Source organism: Xenopus laevis, chromosome 9_10L (assembly GCF_017654675.1).
Source record: "Xenopus laevis strain J_2021 chromosome 9_10L, Xenopus_laevis_v10.1, whole genome shotgun sequence".
Classification (NCBI taxonomy): domain Eukaryota; kingdom Metazoa; phylum Chordata; class Amphibia; order Anura; family Pipidae; genus Xenopus; species Xenopus laevis.
Genome location: NC_054387.1, coordinates 73,768,663 through 73,783,087, shown reverse-complemented (window position 1 = coordinate 73,783,087; position 14,425 = coordinate 73,768,663). Strand labels below are relative to the sequence as shown.

The following is a 14,425-nucleotide window of genomic DNA, read 5'->3' as shown; positions in this document are numbered from 1 at the left end:
CTGTTTTCCAACATCCATTCATTAAACTTTTATAGGGTGTTACATAATTAATCCCTCCATGCAAATTCCAAATGGGAAGCTTGGAAGAGAAATTGGTAAAATAGGCAAATTTTTTTATAGGACAGTAATCATTTTTAAAATATAAAAATTATAACAATAAAAAACTGGACCCGAAATACTTCGAAATTCGACCATCGAATTGAAATACTTCCACTTCGAATATCGAAGTCAAAGTATTTTTCACCGAATTTGGCCATAGAATGATCAAAGTAAAATCGTTTGATCATACAATTAAATCGTTCGGATCAAATGATTTCAAACGATTTTGTTGTACGATCGAACGATTTTACTTCGATGTGTCAAGACTTAGAAAAATGGTCTAGAAGGTCCCCCATAGGCTAACATAGCACTTCAGCAGGTTTAATTTGGCGAAGTATTGAAGTCAAAGTTTTTTTAAAGAGACAGTACTTCAATTATCGAATGGTCGAATATTCGAACGATTTTTTCTTTGAATCAAAGTCGAAGTAAATTCAAAGTCGTAGTATCCTATTCGATGGTCGAAGTATCCAAAAAATGACTTCAAATTTTGAATTTTTTACTTCGAAAATTCCCTCGAATTCACTTCGACCCTTGATAAATCTGCCCCTTAGTCTAAGTCAACAATTTGACTAAGTACGATGGGAGAGATGGAAGCTTTGCCTCAGTTTTAATATGGAGCTTTGGGTTTCTCTAAATCAGTGATCTCCAACCAGTGGCTTGCAAGCAACATGTTGCTCACCAACCCTTTGGACGTGCCTCCTAGGGACCTCAAAGCAGGTGAATATTTTTGAATTCCCTGCAAGTTTTGGTTGTCTAAAAACCAGGTGTACTGCAAAACAGAGCATCCTGCAGTCTGCCAGTTCACATGGGGGCTACCAAATAGCCAATCACAGCCCTTATTTTGAACCACCCAGGAACTTTTTTCATGCTTGTGTTGCTCCCAAACTTTGAATGTGACTCATAAGTATAAAAAGTTGAAGACCCTGCCCAGCCACACTTGTCAGTTTATATTAATTTTCATTTTAAGAACTAAACCCATATCCATCCAATTGAAGTAGTAAATAAAATATATTCCAAATCGACGTTAGTTCCTCTGTTTAATTAAACAAAGGATATATATATATATATAATGGTGAATATATCTCTATTGTTCATTAATTTCTTTTTGATAAAAACTATATTTTAATGACATTTGCTTTTTTTCTGAATTATCCATTGTTGAACTCAAAATCAGCTTCTCTGCCTGTTCTATATAAAGTGACATATAAAGAACAAGACGTGGCTGCTTAGAGACATGTCACAATCATCAAGTTGAGGTCAAGGTGAGTGACACCTACAAGAGGAGCTAATGCCTTATTAAGGAATATGTCAGCCCATTGTCATGTCACCTACTACAAGGCTGTTCAGTCAGCTGTTGAACGTAATTAAAAATGACACTCCAACCAGTCATGGTTAATTTTGTTGAAACATTGTTTCAGTATATTTCACATTTAGTGGACATGTCCCTAGCGAAACACAGGCCATTTTGTATTGTAAGAAAAATAATGTTTGTTTTGGGATATAACCTATATGTGAAATGAAACAGTTTATATTTCTACATGGAGCAAACTCTCTTCTACTACCGTTGTTTCACAACTTCACTCTTCCAAAATGTTTTTGGAATATTAAAAGAAAAACATTCAAATAAAAAAATTAATCATTTCTTTTCTGTACTAGAATTCTTCATTATTGCCTGAAAAAGAATTGTCCAAAGGAAGTAAGGATTCTAATTGGTAATGCTGCCCAAGCACAAACAGATTCTGATAAGTATCTGATAAGTACAGGTATCTTCTATGATAAATGTGTCAATTCACTGTCAGGGAAATGTTCCTGGAAATAAGGATAGTTTTCATAAATAGGGAAAATATCAAATTGCTAGAAAACACTCAGCAATTCAATATTTTATACATCTGTTCCATAATATGTAGTAAAGCAGTTTTCTAAATAATTATCTTAATTAATATTTGAAAATTTGATTTGAATTTGTTTTTGCGAAACTTTAAGGGGCCTATATACAGTACTTTCTTCTTCAACATGAGTGCAATGCTAGGGCTTGTATTGAACATACCTTTTGCTTATTCTTGTTATTTCTTAAGCCAAACCTGGAAACAGAGAAATCGAAGCTGTTCCATTACTTTCTTTTTTACTTAAACTTTTCATTTTAAGAATAAAAGAATACAGTACCAGTTGTTTGGTACCAGATATTTCGTCCTTACAAGGGAGATAATTATTCAGTGCACAGAAAAACATAAGTCAATTATGTGGGGGATTATCTATGAATGGGTAATGTAATCTGTTTATATCAATAAACAACAGATACATTTTATATGAGTATGTGAGAATAGGTAAAAAATATATGTATAGCACAAGCCCAGTTCACTGAACTCATGTTAAACAAAAGCTTATACTGCCCATTTAAGAAACATTCCCATTTATTACAAAGCAGCAGTCATAGTATGCTTTATGGTTAAGAGATTAGTCATTAAAGGAACAGTAACACCAATAAATGAAAGTGTTTAAAAGGAATGACAATATAATGTAGTATTGCCCTGCAATGGTAAACTGGTGTGTTTGCTTCAGAAACTCAACTATGGTTTATATAAACAAGCTGCTATGTAGCAATGGGGGCATTCAAGCACAGAATACACAGTAGATACCAGATGAATTTGAAATAATTCCATTGCATAATACAGATCTTATCTATTATCTGCTGTGTATCCTGTGCCTTTTCTCCCTTTTCAGCCTTGAATGGCTGCCCCCATGACTACACAGCAGCTTGTTTATATAAACTATTGTACAGTTTCTGAAGCAAACATAGAAGTTTTACCAGTGCAGCACAACTGTATATTATATATTCTTGACTTTAAGACATTTTCATTTGTTGGTGTTATTGTTCCTTTAACAGCACAGTGGTCACAGATGTGAAACTCAGGCTTTGTATTTACTCTCTGAACGTTTTCCAATGGAGGTGATGGAGACCACTGGTTGGTAACCTAAAGTTGTATCTTAAACCTACCAAGCAACTCCACAGTGGTGCAAGAATGAATCTCTGCCTTGCTTGTATCTGTCTACATATCTTTGCCTTGGAAGATTGGTGAGTACAACACTGCTGTGTTTGACCAAAAAAGTTTTGTTAAAGAACCTTAGGTGGTCTATCTACCTTATTGCAGCATTGAAAAGTGCAGTTGCATAACATCGTCCCCCTTCTCCCTCATCTTAACAAGGGCCAAACTGGGAGGAGAAGTAACCCAATGTAACCAATGTTCTACCATTGTAAGCTAGATATTTACATTTTTGGAAAAGATAAGGGGCCGATTCACCAAGGGTCGAATATCGAGGGTTAATTAACCCTCGATATTCGACTGGGTACTAAAATCCTTCGACTTCGAATATCGAAGTCGAAGGATTTAACGCAGATAGTATGATTAACGATTAAATCCTTCGAATCGTTCGATTCAAAGGATTTTAATCCAATGATCGAAGGAATATCCTTTGATCAAAAAAACTTAGGAAAGCCTATGGGGACCTTCCCCATAGGTTAACATTGAGTTCGGTAGGTTTTAGATAGCAAACTAGGGGGTAGAAGTTTTTTTTAAAGAGACAGTACTTCGATTATCGAATGGTCGAATAGTCGAACGATTTTAAGTTCGAATTCTTCGATTCGAAGTCGAAGTCGTAGTCGAAGGTCGAAGTAGCCCATTCGATTGTCGAAGTAGCCCAAAAAACACTTTGAAATTCTAAGTTTTTTTACTTCGAATCCTTCACTCGAACTTAGTGAATAGGCCCCTAAGTGTTACACAGGTATGTTTCTTAGTACTTGTAATGGTTCTTCCTATTTGTCCAAATCAAAAACTGATCTATAGGATGGGTAGAAGGCATCGACATGTACAAGGTTTTCATGTAGTCATCACAACATCAAGTAGTGCCAATCAAAAGACTTCATGCAGCGTGGCCCTTAACAGCATTTGTATTTGAGTAAAGGATTCATAGATAACAAAGGACATATTAAACAGAAATCATTTTATGAAAATTGTATATACAGTATATTCTTTCAAAGTGAACTGTCCAGTACTAAAGAGAGGTGATAAAAGTGAAGGTTTCATAGAAGGTAAACTCTGTGATAATAGAACCTATTGAAACAGTCTCTCCTTATTAAATCTTCCCAATGTGATTCAGTACAACGGAACTAGACCTCTGTTCTTTATTCCATTTGCTGTATATTCAGCTTGAAAAGGCTTTACATCTCTGTTCTTGCACTTTCTTTTTCCCTTGCTAGCCCAATGGATGTTTTTCAGTTTAGCTGGTTTCTTTGTAATTTCTAAAGATTCTACTGTCCCTTCTGACTTGTTATCCTTGAAAGCAGTAATTTTTCCAGTGCCATTTCAATGCTTACATTTCTATTAAGCCACAGTGTTTTGTTTTTTTTGTTTTTTTCGATTATACTTGTTTCCCAAGGGTACATAATGATAAGTATTTTTTTTCAGCAGCATTTTACAGATCTCCCATGTTTGCTTTGTGAATGCTCCTGAGGATACGTTGCCCCAGTTCAGTTGCGGTAAACAGTTGTTGCTGTTAGACATGCAATATCCAATTAAAGTTCATCCTTTAAAAATGTGTCCATTTTAATTATTGTTCAGTTTCACTAGTTCTCTTGATTCAGCAAGAATATCAGTTTTGCACAGGCTTGATACAGACCATACTGTCACATAAAGTAGTACATATCAGATGATCCATGCTGCCCGATGTCTAGCCTCTGCATCTCCATTTACCTCTGTGGATGAGCTGTCTTACTGTTGACATCATTGTTTTCTCCTTTGGTAAAAAACAAACTAAATGTTTAAATCCTAAAAGCTTCACTACTTATTTACAACCTCCACTGCATTGGATAATAAGCAATGAATAAAGTAGGATGCATGCATTGACTTAATTCAATAAAGGTGCTTGCATCCAAAAATGCACCTTTTACTTCTCTGTAGTTGTGCTCGGCACCAGTGCATCTATTCTGCCTTCTGTTCCAAAACATACTTTATTGGCTCAGAAAACCCTAGAAGGGCTGTGTCAATATGTGCACACTTGCACCTATAGAATTCTGTGCAGACATTATTTTGATGCTGAGTGTCAGAAATGTACCTTCTTAATCATGTTAACTTTTTAGCACAATTGTTTCTGAGTAGTGATGGACAATTAAATTCGCCAGTCGCGAATTTGCAGTGGATTTGGGCGTGCATCAGAATAGTTGCGTACATAAAAATTTTTGCATGTCAAAAATTTTACGCCCATTGACTTTAATGTATTTGGAAAAAATGGGCAAGCGTATGAAAATTGTCCCGGGCGGCGAAATTGACGCACGTCAAAATAATTTTGATGCCCATTGAATTATTCGCCGTTTCTCGAATTTCATGGGACAGATTCTCCCATCACTATTTCTGATTCAAAATAAGTCCAATTTTATCAGATGTAACTCCTCCTATCGGCTGAGAAGATGCTGGAATTGTGGGGGGAAAACAAATCACAAATTGTGTCAGAAATTTTACTTTTCATGCTACTTTTATAGGACGTTTGAAAATGACCTCAATGGACTAATAATAAAATTGTAAAGGTCTAGCACCCATAGTATTAGCAACCAATAAGATGTTTGAGTTCCAACAGGTGACCCATGAATACTTGCTAAGAGTTACTAGACCCACAGCAAATATTACTTATATTAGATTATATGATTAGAAAGTTTTGTGAAATGCAGACTTCATGTTACTGTAACGAAAAGGTTTGAACTGGCGGGTCGGAGGCCACTGGGGCTTCCACCACAGGGGCACACACCCTCCTTCTGGCCCCCCCTGACAGGGGACAGCGCAGGCAACAGATGGGTGAGGGTCTGGGTCAGTGGGGCCCACGACGGCCAGGGCCTACCAGGTCTGACCCTGGTAAGGACCTTCAGTTTAGTACTGAATTGACCCCAGGCAATGTACCTTTCAAATTGAAACTGATGAAAAATTTGCAAAATGCATTGAAGTAAGTAGATGCCAATTTTTTTTTGACGCAAGGCAAGTTTTTACAAGCATGTCTTTTTTTCTCACTGCAAAGCATCAAAATCAATGGGCATTTTTTCTTGCAGTGACTTTTTTGTCTCAGCGACTTTTTGTCCAAATTCATTAATGTCAATGAACGTTTTTTTACTCTCAGCTAATTTTTTTTTTTTTGCACTGAATATTTTTTGCAGTTTCGCAAAAACATTCACAGATGGGGAAATGTAAAATTTCACTGTGAATCCATGCCAGGCGTAAAAAAATCACTAATCATCAGTCGATTTAAAATGTATAGGCATTGAACCTGTTATCCAAAATGTTGGGGTTTTCTGGATAACTGATCTTTCCATAATTCGAAACTTCATACCCCAGGTCAACTAAAATTAATTTAAATATTAAATAAACCCATTTGGCTGGTTTTGCTTCCAATAAGGATTAATTATATTAGCTTGTATCAAATAAACGGTACTGTTTTATTATTAGAGAAAGGGGAAATCATTTGTAAAAATGTGGATTATTTGGATAAAATGGAGTCTATGGGAGACAGCCATCCCGTAATTTGCAGTTTTCTCAATAACAGGTTTACGGATAATGGATCCCATAACTGTATTTGCAGAAAATGATAACTAGTGAGGGGCACTCATTTCAGATCACTGGGGGAGGCTTCACTGACTTCACTGCAGCTGATGAGGATTCCCACTCCCTCTCTGGACCAACATTAGCCATGCACCTATTATACTGTCATAGTGGTGTGCATTGTACAGACTATTCTACAATGACAGGATTCATAGCAGAACACGACATGCAGTTTTATACTGACAGCTCCCTAGTGCCAGTATAATGAATATATTTCGCAGTTCTGTCCTTCTATATACAGCACGGCATGGCTAGTCTGCCTGATAAACATACTTCTCTTTTGATCTCGCTCATTACATCAATAAGAACCACACCTTTTTATGTAATTAAGGCCTTTTGTAGGAGTCCCGCATTGTGTGTTATAATAAGGAAGGAACATCTCTTACTGCCATATGGTATGTTTCACAGATCTGAATGATGGTTGCCATGGCAACTGAGAATTGAGGCAAATCAGGCTTTGCCATGGTGTACTGGACAACATCTGCTGGGAAATCACTGGCCGGCACCAGATAATCATAAAAGAATATACAGAATGAAAGACAAACTGAGTGATTTTAACTCTTTCAATCTATTTTCAGTAGAACTGAGAAAGTAAATAAAATGAATACATTAAAGTTGACCATACATGGGCCAAAATAGGTTACCAACTCAGCCCCTTCTGTTTGAGTCTTCAGTTAAATCACCCATGTATGGGGCCCTAAGGAGGACCTACTTGACCAATATCTGGCTGAAATCTGTTGAGCAGGTTTGAAAATCCCATTGTATGAGCACCACATTGACGTGATGATGCGGTCCTTACACCACAGGTCTCCTTACGCCTGCTGTATGATCCAATCGTTGGCCCCTGGGCTAACAATCATCTCACCCTGATTTGTCGAAGTGCATGGGTGGTCAAATTGGATAATGAAGGTTGAGGCAAACAGGGAGCTGTAGTCCAGCAACACCAGGGTTCTATTTGTAAAGCAATATTAAACAATAAAACTTTTCCAAAACTTTTCCCTCAATCACCATAGCCAGTGACTGCTTTAAAATACAAAAAAATCCTCCAATGAGAATCCCAGCTGATCTGTGTAATCTGGCTTCATGTTCTTTGTTCCTGCAGTTGGAGTTGTAAGCTGTAAGTACAATTTCCCAGCACTAAACAGGTATGTCCTTTATCCTCATGTCTGATTCCAGTGTGATATACTGAAGTCAAAAATGACATAATTATCTTTATATGTGAGATAAGAGCAAGGTCAATTCTTTTGCATTTACAGTGAAGTTTTTGATCAGCAGAATTATCTTAGGTGAATTTTCTTGCATCTATAATTACATTACAGCTGGATTTACAATCCCTTTAAAGCAATATAGCTCTATAAGACATTTCCATCAGCTCTCCAGGGCCCATGGCCGTATTAAAATGCAAAATAATCCTTCAATGAAAATTCCACTTATTCCTCATATTGTTATATGCTCGGAGAGAGATCTGCCACTTTTTTTAAGGGGACAGGCCAGTTTATATCCCTTACTGTTGCTTAATTTGATCAGATTTGTATCTTCTATTAGTTTATGTATAAGGCAATAAAAATATTAGCTTTGTCAAATTGGCACTACTTGCACTTACATGCATTGTTTGGCAAAAGCCAGTGAGATATAATTTGTATTCAAAACCATATATTTGCTTGAAGTAAGCTGATCCTAGGCAACTTGATGCACACAAAGTTATTTTATAATAGTGACAAATGTTTATAGCTCTGAGGGGTGGCATTGTAAATTGTATCTGCCGGTGCTTGCGCACAACTTAAAGTGAACTTTGATTAGCAGCCCTTATATTCTCTGAGAATCAATTCATACACTTAATTGTTACTGACAATCAAATATGTAGAAACAGATAGAAAATTCAATCCACGTCTCTTCAAGTGCTGGCATATGCAGCCAGCAGTGCCAACTAACCCAGGCAGCATTCAGAAATGAAAGTCCATTCAGCCTTGCATAAATACCCATTAGCCCCCCTATGGATGCTTCAAAAGCACTCACCTCTATTCAGATATTCCCTATTGTTTTGAATAGCAGTCCCTTTCTTTCTAGTAGCTTGAGCATTCACTCCCCCTAATTCATATATGCAGAGAAACAAGAAAGCGCATGCACTTAAAGAACAGTATGGCTCCTTATGTTTAAAAATAGAGCAACTTGATTCTTTCTGACAGCTTGAACATTTACACACATAAGGGAATACATATACAACTGGGTGTAGAAAACCCACTACATTGTGTAGTAGGAGGTCCTCTGCAGAAGGCACTATAAAATCATTTATATATTTTGAGTATCAGGATGCCACACCTGATGAATTAATATGTTACTTTTTGTTGCTGTTTCTTTAAAAAGTGAATGTCATCATTGCGTATTTGCTGACCATTTCAATCCAAGTGCCAATGTTTTCCATGCAATCGGCCAGTTATTCATATGCGAATTATAATGACACACTTACAAGCCTGTTTAGCGCATAGGAAGACCACATCCAGCCTGCAGGCCTCCAGCTCTGATCTTGACCACATCAGTCCAACTGGAGGCCTGTGGACAGAAAGTGGCCCTTCGAGGGACTGTATGACTTACAAGCTCTTGACTGAGGCAGTTGCTGTTTTTGGGGGACAATATTCATCTTTGCATTGTTACACAATACTACTGAATCTGCAGCAGATAGAGGCATTTAGACTGTTGCTATAAGGAGGGACCCTTAAAGGGAAAATGTACCAACAAATAATGGCAAGTCTAGGTGTAAGGTACCTACAATGAAAATGTTTTGAACCTTAAATATAAAATACACATTTAAATAAATATAATTTTCTTTGAATGCACCTTTCATTATTTTTATCATTTGACCTTTAACAAAGAGTTTCAGTCTTCTGAAACCTCAAGTTCCACATGTCTAGAATGAGGGAACTCGTTTTAATTACTGTTAAACTTTATTTATACACCACTGACATCTTAGACAATGCTTGAGAAGGATTATAATCAAAATCAGATCAGGCCCTCCTTAGCGGAGCTTACAGTGGAATTTCTCCAGCACATTAAGGGACTCATTTACTAATCGAATTTAGATTTTTTTTTCCACAAATCTCTAAAAATTTGTGATTTTCCTTTTTTTTGTAAAAATAGCTTTAACAATTCGAGATGTATTAAGTTTAAAAACCACAAAAACCACTAATACAAAACTTTGCCATGTTAAAATCGTCGATGTCCTATAGAAGTCAGTGGGAGCTACACTGATCCTATTAGACCATTTTAGATCAATTCGGACTTTTATAGGTTTTTGGATTTTTCCCCCCTAGGAATTGTCCGGAAAACTAAAATTTTTATAGGTTTTCGAGGTATTCATTATTTTTAGCGCAGTAATTCAGATCTTTTAATAAATTCCATGACCTTCATAGTTTTAGAAAAAGTAAGTTTAGTTATAGCTTCAAAAACCTCTAAAACCACTAAATTCTCACCTCTAATAAATAAGCCTCCATGGTATGCTTATTAAATAATATTTTCTTGTGGTAGAAACACAGATAAACACAGATACACCATACAAACTCAATGGAGATATGTGGAATTGTGTCTCTTCAACCTGTCTGTCCCCAGTTGCAACCTTTTAACATTTCTGTTGGTATTTAACATATATGTTCAAGAAACTCAGAGGACTCATTTATAAACACTGGACAAATTTGGACCTGGGCAGTAATCAAAAGTTTTCTTCAATTCGTCAACCTGCAGGTGGCTGAAAAATGCCAGTCACTGGTTGCTATGGGTTACTTCCCAGATGCAGATTTGGCCAATGTTGATAAATGAGCCCCAGAGTCATTCTTATTTATGAAATATACAGTATGTTGCTGTTGTGACAGATATACAATATTTAATTGCAAAGCATGCACACAGCCTTTCAGCATTCAACATTTATCTGTCATATAAAAAGAAGTAACAAGAAATTTGTTGATTCTTCATAGATCAAAGCTGATACTACCTTGGATAACACAATTGGTGACCTTTACCACAAGCAGTATCACATTAAACAATCAATACATTAATCTGAAATAACACATTAGGAAATAGCAACTGTATTTTTTCAGTGGTGTCAAACATACTATATTTACTGATAGTGTATACTAAACCTTAACTGTGTTGAACTGGGTGGATTAAAAGGCTCTATGGTTTGAATGCAGAACAGTTCTCCATGGCATTATTGTTAGCTGTTATACCTACCTAGTACCTTGTAAACCCCTAATAACACATGTCCATATAAGAATCCCAAAGTTTGAGGAGCTGCAAGTTGATGGAACAGAAAGATGAGCAGGAATTTATGAAGACCCAATTAAAGAGCTGTAATGAGGCATAGAGGAGTGAAGGCAGGGCTTTGAAAGTGAAAGAAAAATATTTTGTAAGGTATTGGCTCCCTTAATGAAGAGTCAAGATTTCAGAGGAGCTAGTAACTGGAATATTTTAGTAGCAGAGTTTCAGAAAAATGTCGAGAGATATGATTTATAGCAGGATGCACTAGTCTATAGGGCAAAAAGAAGATTGATCAACAGGCGGAGCTTCTCATCTTTCTTACATATGCTCTAAAGATTGAAGGAAAACATATTTTTTTCTGTTTTCTACCACAATAAATTATAAACAAAATAATCAATTTACAAGTACTGTTCATGTTCATTGTTGTGGCAGCCATCTTGATAGCTTCTTTGATGCTCAACCCCTGACCTTGGTCTTATGAGCCTAGAATTTATCTGGGCATAGTGATATTTACATTTTAATGTAGTGGTATGGATATCTAGCTCAATATTAAAACCTTGAAAGCCAAATTTAATTTTTACTTCTAAAAACAGAGAATAAAGAAAAAAAAACTGTAGCAGTAATTGCAAAATTAAAAGTATTAGAAGTCACTGTAGCATTCAGCAACAATATAAATATCTGCAGGTCAAGAGCTTTCGTACAGGTCACAGACCACTGAAGTAGCTTCTAATATCTATACAGTATATATTAAATTAGGGAATAACATAGTTTATCAAGTTCAGTTTTTGACCAAATGTCACATGCCTCACTGATAGTTAGAAGGAAGGCAAAATAACCCCATCTGTCCCCCATTTGCCTTCATGAGGGCAAGTGAACCAGTCCTTCAATTAACATTATACTAAGAATTAATATCAGGATCATAATATTTTTTCTCTTGCTTTCAGGAAACAATGTAATATATCTGCCAGTACAATCTTTAGGGAGACAATTCTACAACATCACATGTCGTATCATAAAAATCCCCTTCTTATAATCTCAATGGATCCCTTATGTCTTCTGGAATTATGTACTGGTGAAAGTTCATTATACTGTATCCCTGTATATTAATACCTAGATATTCATATCTATTTTGTAACAACATCGTCAGTTCCTGCAACAGGACAGTTTTTGGCAAGGAGATAGGAGATGGGAAAGGTCTGAGGCTTCTGATCTCTTTCCTGAGCAAAGCAACATAAGAACACAACTCTGTTTTCCTTATGAACATATCTCTCTGATTGTACAGTTGAAAAACTGACCAGTTTTGTGGTGTTGTACAATATTCATCATATTGGCAGTTTACTTATCCTTTAATATAATCTTTGCATTTATCAACACTGAATCTTATATGCTACTTAGCTGTCCAGAATGTCTCTTTGTCCAGACCCCCCTACATGGGTAATACATCCTGGATGGGTTTAATTATTTTGCAAAGTTATGTATTGCTGGCAAACACTGATGAGTATGTTAAATCATTTTATATACAAGTTTCAGTTAATATCACTATGCCACAGATATAACTAATGACATCACTAAGCACCAAGCATAAGGATATATCCTACAGGTTATTCACAACCGTTGTGTATTACAGTGTGATTAAACAGCAAACAAAAGGCTAACACTAATTGATTCCCACAGCATTTGGTCACAAAAACAACATCTCCACTCCAGGACATGTATAGAATTAAATACTCAGTGCATACATATATATTTTAAATGTTTTTACATTTCATGAAAGATACAAAGAAATAGAGACCCCCTTGGGCTTTTACTCACAAGAGTCTGTCTAATTAATCTGCTTTTGTATTTAAAAATATTATCCTTTCAGTTTCAGTTTACATTTCACGGTACATTTACAATTTGCTCACACATTTTAGATATTTCTTGCAAAGGAAAGGACTGCACAACTCCACAAGCAAAAAAGATGCATCTTGTAAACTAATAGCAATTTTAATTATAAATCAGAACTGTCATATCATGAGGGTAATAAGACCTATACATTTTTCTTAAAACATGTATTTTTATGTGCGATCAGAGGCACAAAATTCCCATTGATTTTGTCCAATATAGAATTCAATAATAGTAACTTAATTGATTGTCTTTAATTAGAGGAATACATAAAAAATAAAATAACGCTTAAAAGTGTTTTTGAACATTTAATTATTTAAGCAAATTCAGTTGTCAATAAAAATACTATAATTAGACTTGCTTTAAATAAATGCATATCTATATGTTCAATGAAACAAATGACTCACCTGATTGAGCTGCTTCTCGGCAGATAACGCCTTGATGTCTGTCTATTTCTGCTGATTGCTTTGATGCAAATTGCAGTTTATGTGGAGATGGAGAGGCGGGAATTATTTAATGTCTCATTATTTTCTATGCAGCGTTCCAGTCTCTCTCTCTCTCTGATCCTGCGTTAGACCACTATTCTACACAAAGGCTCGGGTTCTTCTGCATGCGACTGCACAGCTTCTGGCTTGCTGATGCTGTCTGTTTGATCACATGGGAGACTTCTTTGAGAAAGCTAGCTATTTCAATAGCGGTGCCTGTAAAATCTAATGAGAAAGCTGGAACAGTGACTATGAAAGAAATGGAAGCACAATGGGGTATAAACAGACAAAGTTGTAAAAGGTGTACATAAAATACTGTTTAATAAACCACTGATTCTAGATTTGGTTAAAGATCAAAGATCATTAAAAGGATAAAAAAAAAAAGGATTGCAGGTATCTATTATTCAAAATGCTAGGGAGCAGGGTTCTGTCCATCACCCCAAAATGTTGATTGTACACTGGTGGTTAAAATGATTGTATTATTGTACTTTTGGACATTGGCTATAACCCTTTAAGTGCCAGCAGAAATTCATTTGCACAGACTTTTTTTAACATTCTAATGGTCGGGGGGGGAAGCGGCAACTGTGCATCCAATTCGGGCGTTAATTATGGGCTATTCACGGTGGCCCAGTTCAGGACTGCCCACGGCCCAGTTCTGGGTAGCAACCCAGTGGTTGGGAACCTCTGCTCTAAATACAAAAAGAAATTTTAAAATTACTATTTTCATGATATCGAGATTTATATCAGAAACATTTTTATTTTTATGCAAAATTCAACTGATTTGGAATGCCTCAAGTGTCTCAAAGGTACCAATACCAGCTATGTATATTTTTATGGAAATGTTTATGATTTTATGCACACATTCTGTCAAATCCAAAATGGGTAACCATGTCTTTCTCCACCAAAGTACCAAACATCAAAGCTTTTCTGAATAAAGCTGTTTCTATAAAAAAAATTAAAAATCACCTCAAAAGTTTCATTTTGAAAGTTTTTATTAGTTTTATTATTTTTATTAGGTAGCAAGAAAAAAACTTCCTATATATGAATGCCAGAGGTCCACTGAACAGTTTG

General features: G+C 35.9%; 1 protein-coding gene across 1 annotated transcript in view; it reads right to left on the bottom strand.

Annotated features, from left to right (window-relative positions):
* The window catches only part of csrnp3.L (cysteine-serine-rich nuclear protein 3 L homeolog), a 74,215-nt gene extending 60,700 nt beyond the window's left edge, over nucleotides 1-13,515 (bottom strand). Inside the window, exon 1 of the mRNA XM_041576777.1 lies at nucleotides 13,277-13,515. The gene's annotated coding sequence lies outside the window, so the exon portion shown is untranslated. The remainder of the gene's footprint in view (nucleotides 1-13,276) is intronic.
* Nucleotides 13,516-14,425: the final 910 nt, after the last annotated feature.